The sequence below is a fragment of the Palaemon carinicauda genome, chromosome 3 (genome assembly GCF_036898095.1).
Source record: "Palaemon carinicauda isolate YSFRI2023 chromosome 3, ASM3689809v2, whole genome shotgun sequence".
Lineage (NCBI taxonomy): Eukaryota > Metazoa > Arthropoda > Malacostraca > Decapoda > Palaemonidae > Palaemon > Palaemon carinicauda.
This window is the reverse complement of record NC_090727.1, coordinates 38,167,871-38,175,522: the sequence shown is the minus strand read 5'-3', so window position 1 is coordinate 38,175,522 and position 7,652 is coordinate 38,167,871. Positions and strand designations below refer to the sequence as shown.

Here is a 7,652-nt window from a genome sequence, read left to right as displayed (position 1 = left end):
TAGCTATTTACACATATTTGCCCGCCAGCCCTGTCCCCCAAGACAAGTCCTACCTCTAAGTGAAAGTGAGTATTCACCTGTGTGAGGGGGGGGGGGAGGGGTAGCTAGCTACCACTCCCCTACCCCCCGCTAACTAGCGCGGGAGTAATACACCCTCGTTTAATTATAATGGCTCGCCATTTCAGCTGCGCTAAAAGGTAAACCCACTGTAAATAGCTAAGGTTTGTATGGTTAGGAAAAATACAAATTATCCTCGAATTTGTCATATTTTAATGCTACTTTCATGCCTATGTATTTGTAGAAAGTGCTTGTGGGGAGAAAAATATATGTAAAAATCCTCTTAATTTACTTGCTAGCTGTCACGTCTGTAATGAGTGCTTTGAAGGGAGTGCAATATAATTATAATGATATTTGATTAGTGTGCTGTAAATAACCCCGTTTTACGGTTTTGTAAGTGATATAGCATCATTAAGAAACTGGAAAGTTACAAAGGGTGAAGTCTCCAATCAATGACAACTACCTTGTACCTTAGACTAGGTTAGGTGGGTATGACTTTAGACGTAATGCATCCCACTCAGTTTTCCATGGCACACCTGAGCTATGAATTTTTCTAGCAGGTATTGGTGGGATTTATGCTTATATGTCATTTGTGTATGGTATGATGCACTTGCTTTTATGGTATCCCCACATTTTAAACATTTTCCATGCCTCCCATTCAGGCTGACTCATAGGAGGAAGGCTTGCCTCTAGAAAGCCACCTGCCTCTGCCAGAAGGGAGTAATGGAGCTTATCCAACCATGGTTACCCTTGGAGCTCTAAAAGCAGAGAAAGATCCTGGTTTGGTAGCCATGGATGTTACTCAGGTTTCTGATGAAATTCCAGTCCCACACTGATCCATTGCCATAAGGGCTGATATAGGTAAGAAATGTGCTTACCCTGGAATCCACTCGCCACCTCAAGAAAGAAGTAGAGCTAACCTTTTGACTGTTTCTCCTAGATTTGATCAGCTAGGGCATGAGACTATTAGTTTAGATGTTACTGACATGCAGGAAGTAGGAAATGGTTTAAACACCCACTCCATAAGTGCAGGAGGTAGGAAATGATCAAAACACCCAGTCCATTCAGGCAGAAAAAAAAGGAAATGGTCCCAGCAACCCAGTCCATTCAGGCAGAAAAAAAGGAAATAGTCTAGGCACTCACTCCATTCTGGAATATGTCTACCTTTCAAACCTTCCTAAGTTCTGAGGAATACTCAGTGGTGGTCTCAATCATATTGATTTCCTTATCTGATAGCTCTTTGATAAGGTTCCTAGAGACACGAAGGGACCAGGCTCTTCTCTTTTGGCTGTACTTGAGTCCCCCGTATCTGTTAAGTTTCTGTACTTTACAGATGGAGATATCCCCTTGTTCAGCTCTAAGATCTATATTTATCAGTGTGTCATTCTTAATGATGGGTATCATGGGTGATAGATACACAGGCTTTTTTTTTAAATGTTTATCAAGAATAATTTGATCTGTAGATATTTGCCTACTAAGAATGGGAGTTACATGATTATATATTATTGTTCATTGAAAAATATCTGTCAAAGGGTAAATTTGGATATTTTTGAAACTAGATTTTTATAGATAAGTCAATCCATTAATAGCCTACCAGTGAATGGGTAACATCTTTTGAAAGGTCATCTTCGATAATTATAAAAGCAAGAAAGTCATGCTCAGTTTCATTAAATGATTATACAAAATGGTTGGCGAGTTTTTTAAATTTTTTCACAATTTTTCTTTAATTTCTGGTTCATATTGAGCAGTGAGATATTGGAGACTGAAAATGGGAGGTCTATGATTTTCCTGTTCTTCAGTGAGAGATTGGAATCTGTAACAACCAATAAATACCAGTAACTGGAATTATAAAAGTAAGGTTAATAAAGAGCATTGTGTTTAACATTTTGATAGCATTATAAACTTTGACTTGTTAGTAGATTGACTTACAAGTAAATGTTAATTGGGTTAGTCCTTTTACGAATTATGGTGATTATAGATTGTTAATAGGTTGCATTGGGACAATTAAATATATGGATTGAGTAGGATTTAATTCAAATGATTTTATTCGTAATTAGTCATTCAATGTAGAATTTTTGTTTTAGTAGGTTGCATTAAGATTGGCTTCTTGTATTGCATTGACGATTGTAAGTTGGATGAATTCTATATTTTATCAAATGAGGGTGTCAAATGTATTAAGTGCTCTTGTTAGAAGGTATTAGTAGTATAGAATTGCTAATGAATTACGGTAAGATTTAGTTGAAATTTTATTATGAAAGTGTTGAATTTCCAATGTTTGTTTCTACACTAATACAAACCATCGTTCTTTAATAAGAGTAATTTCAGCCTGGCTGGAACTCTGCTGTCAAAATTTATAAGGTGTATTCAGTTATTGAAGTGTGGCAGTGGAACTCCGTCTACTTGCCAGCCCACCGAGAAGCGACTTCAATCATCAGGTTATACAAACATATGCTAAGAAATTAACAGAGATATCTTTATGTAGATATTTTATTGGTATAAAAAAGAAAATGAGTGAATTAGAAGCCAGGGTTCTTTTTATGGAACATGTGGAAGAACATAGGGAATAGACTTTTATATACTGTGTACTGATGGCTCCAAGTTTGATGCTGGCGTTGGATTTGGAGTATATAGTAGTTCTTTTAACTGGAGAGGTGCACTTCTTCTAATATCTTCCATATTTGCTGCCGAACTTTGACATACTAACCGCTGCTGCGAAAATAGAATTGAAGTAAGGTGGTAATTTTACCATTTTTAGTGATGCAAGGAGTGCCCTTCAAGCTTTAGAAGTTTTTAATTCCAGTACCCCTTTAGTTTTAAAGATTTTAGAATGGCTTTTTGTATGTGGACTGAGAGGTATAACTGTTCAATTTTGTTGGGTTCCAGCACATGTAGGTTTGTCTGGAAAAGAGGAGGCCGATTCACAGGAAAAGAATGCTGCAGCTGAGTTGCTACCTAAGAAGATATTCCATACCCTGTAATGATTTTTTATCCACAATTAAGAATTGTATTTATAATATTGATTATTAGGATAGTTTAATTGAAAATAAGAGGCGAGGAATAAGTATGTTATATTCCCTTGGAGGTATAATAGGATGCCCCGAAAGTGGGAGACTACTCTTTGTCGTCTCCGCATTGGTCACACTCGGGTGACACACGTTTTTTACTGGCTTGCCAACACCAACCATATTGTGACGACTGTTTGATACCCTTGACAGTGAGGCTTTTGTTGACTGAATTCCTCACTTATTGTAGCGAAAGAATTGGATATCTGTTTAAGGCTCGAGGTGAGGATGGCAAGTTCATCCTTGCCAAAATCCTTGGACATGATGTATCGTACAATGCTAGCAGCATTTTTTAATTTATTTCAGAAGCAGGTCTTCTAAATGCTATTTGGTTCTTTTATAACATATTTGTTTTTATTGATTTAATTTAATATTCTTTTCCTTTTTTATTATAAATGATACTGGCGTCAATGACCTTTGATGTCAGGATGCCAGAAAACTTCATATTCATTCATCGTGTGCAAGGTATTTTAATGAAGATGACGGTTTTTCATTTATATCTTATAACTGTAGCTTTGGGACAGCTGTGTGGCCATCCTATTGACTCCTCCTTGTTCTTCTTGTTGTACAGCATTACTGTTTGCTGTCTCCCTCATTAGTATGGCCGTTTGACGACAACGATAACGAATCCTCAGTAAAGGTCAACTCTTAGGCTACGATGTACATTCATTGAAGTTATTGCCATGTGGGATCAGAAAGGATGCCACCCATCCCCTTTCATTCCATGTCTTCATGATATTAGTAAGATGCTAGGGACATAACCATGTTTCTGCCTCTTTCCTGTCTTTCCCAGTGAGTTTCTTTATCGGTCTTTGCAACCCTGTGAAGGCAAACTTCAGATTATTTCCTTCTCTACCTCTGCTTTGCTCGAGCTCTGGCTGCAATTTCAGGAGAACAACAAAGAAGTTTTAGAAATCCAGTAAATTTTACTGATAGGATTAAAGTTTGTGTGACTACCATTTCCCTCTCCATGGGAGTGTGTGTGTGGTACTTATCTCCCTATGATTGCCAGTAATTGTCTCTTACAAAACGAAACATAGCAAGCACGTATATGAGGTGCATAGATACCTGAAATAGGGATTGTTACACCTATTACTAGTGCTCAGGTGTGTATTTGGAGATGTGGATCCCCATGCGGTAAATTCCTATGAGTAAGCTCTCCAATTGCAGAATCTCTGTTGGTGAGAAATTCAAATTTTAAAGAGACCTAGCTATCTCTGTTATAAGTTGCAGTCTCCCTGATCAGTTAACAATTAAGTACACTTTTCAATAAGGAAATTCTAGATTTTGCTTTTTAAGGTTTTCTTCGACCACATTTTTCCCTTGGTATTTTAACTTGTATCTTTAATAACTTTAGATGCTCTAGGTAATTCATTATTTATTTAGTATGGTTGTATAGCCATACTTCATTAAATGCTTTATATTACGGATGGAGTTATTTAGAAATTCACTTTATAATCCGGATATCAGTACACAAATCTGTGAAAGATAAACTGCCCATTTACCAAGTGGAATACAGAACAAGACTAAGTCCTGATCTTATGATGATATTCTTATTAATTCTCAGGGTTACTGGGTAGATGGTAAAACCCATATCATTGTTTGTTAATAAATCATTAGTTAAAGTATACAGCCCTGAGGTTTAGATTCATACAAAGGAGCACTAAAATTTAGGAGCTTCCAATTGTGAGTGCTATGCTGACTCCTTGTTAAAGATTTGGTGATATAAACACACTATAATATTCTGAACAGTAATACATTGTTAGCTGAAGTAAAATAAGATTAGTATTTTCATTGAACAATAATAGGTAGGCCAGGGGACAAAGGCAGTATGGGGCAGCTAATGGTAGATAAAGGCTGGATTATATAAGTAATGGATAAGCTTGGATCTATTTTACCTTTATTTAAGGTAGAATTGTTAATCATAGGCAAAACATATATAATGTTGTTCTAGATTTAATAATGTTAAAGACGTGAGTCTAGTAAAACCAGGTTGTCATTTTGTGTTGGATAGGTTAGTCCATGGGTGAAGTATACCCAGTAAGCAGGGTCCCTAGGATTCAAGCTTCTATGGGCCCCTTGACACCCCAAAGCGCCCACCTCACCAGGACATATTTCACGCTCTTCGTAAAATTTATTAAGAAAATATTACAATTGTAGTAAATAATATTAAGTTTTCACAATTAACACTTAAAATAAGCTTACATCCCTAGTAGCCCCTGCTCTAGGCTTCAGTTTAGTCACCCTTATGGATAATGGGCCCTGCCAGTAAGTCAAAGAAAATAATGTTGAATAAGACCATAAATTAGTTAATTATGACTAGTTTAGTGAGGCATTGTGTGTATGATAAGTTTTTCCATATTCTAAGGCAGGAAAAGTAAGAAGGTGAAATTGGGTAGAATAAGCTGGTTCATTAATTGAAGGCTAACCTGTAAAAACCACTAAGATTAATTAATGATTGTGGTAGGATGCTTCCAGTTAGTTTATGGAGGATCAATACAATATGCAATACAAATTTAATATGTCATTTCAATTACGAAAATGATAAACTTAACTTTAGAGATTTGCATGTCGTCTTTTTAGGAGAGTGAGAACACCAAGTTTATTACTGCTTTGCACATTACCATACTCTTGTATACTAAAAAATCTTCTACACCTGACACTATTAGTGTGTCAATAAATCTATTTTTACTCAGAATTTATATATTATTCTATGATTTTTTTTTTCTATGACTAGGCTTATGTGTGACCTGGTATCCACTGTGGTGTAGGGTAGAATTCTTTATTCAGAGAACCGTGGTTTATTGAGTATCCCTTGAATAGAATCGTAGGGATTAACCGAAGGATTACTGAAGCTCCTGTTTGTCATTGGATTACCTGAGGCTAATTAGATTATTGTAGTGAAATAGGATTTAGGAGGTAATGCTTTTCCACTTTTCAAGATATACTTTTGGATGAAAAATTTGATTTAAATGTCATGGACATGTGTAGTTTGGCATTATTTTCACTGATTAATTTTAATACATCAGAATATTTTGTATACTTTGTAATGTAATTTATCATGCAGAATATTTTACTAAAAACAGTAATATCGATATTGAAGTGCATATTAACATATTCAATGAGTAAGACATATTTCTGTACAATTAACATCTTTTATTTATTTTTCAGACTATAATTGCCAGAAGAGAAGGAAATTATTCTAGCCTCCTGCTTAAAATAGAAAATTAAACTACAAAAATACACTAAGGATGAACATCGACAGAGGATAATCTCGGAATTACTGCAGAAAAAATAATTCGGAAAGTTTTCGTCGAGGACAAGATATCCATTTTATTAACTTCTGATTTCAAAAGGAACACCAGATAGTCTCATCTGAAGGGATCAGTCTGTTATCAAATCTTTCTCAAGTATAAAAAGACACTTTGTGAGAAATAATATTACAGTATTACAAATATCTTGAAATGTGCAATAGACCAGATTTTTGGAGGTTGTGTTATCTTAGTCAACCCATTTATATCCCGTAAGTTCGATAACAATGACTAACTGAAGATAGAAAGAAATAAGGTTACAGTAAATAAGAGATTAATTTTTGCAATAATGATATTACCAGATTAATTCTAAGCTTATCGAAGTGTCGTTTTTTCTGTTTTAAGTTGTGAATTTCATTATTGAAGATATTAACTTGTATTCAGTCTAGTAACAAGTATTTTATTTGCCATTAGTTTTTATAGTCAGTTCATACAAAGGTAATTTAATTAGCTTTTAATTATATTTCTAATTTAATTTATAATTATATTAAAAAAATAATTTTTTTTTTCAAGTAAATTCTAATCACCCAAAATCTTATCTTGAAAATTAGGCACAAAACGTTTTGAGCGTTTTTGACTGATGAAAATTCAGATTGCACTTTACTAATTATTATTTGATAAACAGGCACAATCATTCATTTACTTACCTGTAAACTAATTTGCGAATACGATAAATACTGAATGATAATGGATTCCTATTACCTCCTAAATTAGCATAAATTATTATAGGTAATGTCAAATGTATTTTTTTATGTATTGTAAATGTTTTTTTTTTTTTAGTTTTTTTATGAGGAAATTTAACATTAGCGAACAATTTAGGCCAGAAAATGTAAATGAGAAAGGACAATTTACTTGGAAAGTTGCTGCTAATGCTTTCTGTTTCCATTAACTAGATTTTAAGTCAAATGTCAATTTCCTTTGGACCTTTAAACATATCATTTTAGAATTATGTACAGTAAAGTACTGTAAACAAGATATCTAAACGTGGAACTGAAGGGGAATTAATGTTAATCTTTTCTAGCAGTAGATTAAAATTAATTCTACAAATTCTACAATCTTTATATTAAAGTACATTAATTGGATGTGAATATAACCCGAGACTAATTATTCTAACTGTGTATCAATTCATCTTTGTCTATAGTATATGCTATCTTATATCTTGTATTTTGAGATTGTCATCTAGTTATTAGCAACTGTCATGGAATTTTCTTACATAATTTCG

The 7,652-nt window shown here is 34.3% G+C and overlaps 1 long non-coding RNA gene across 1 annotated transcript; it reads left to right on the top strand.

Annotated features, from left to right (window-relative positions):
• The first annotated feature begins 1,749 nt into the window (after positions 1-1,749).
• LOC137638246 (uncharacterized) lies at positions 1,750-6,584 on the top strand. The gene is made up of 2 exons (XR_011043949.1): positions 1,750-1,910; positions 6,291-6,584. It is a non-coding gene; the product is annotated as an uncharacterized lncRNA (long non-coding RNA).
• Positions 6,585-7,652: the final 1,068 nt, after the last annotated feature.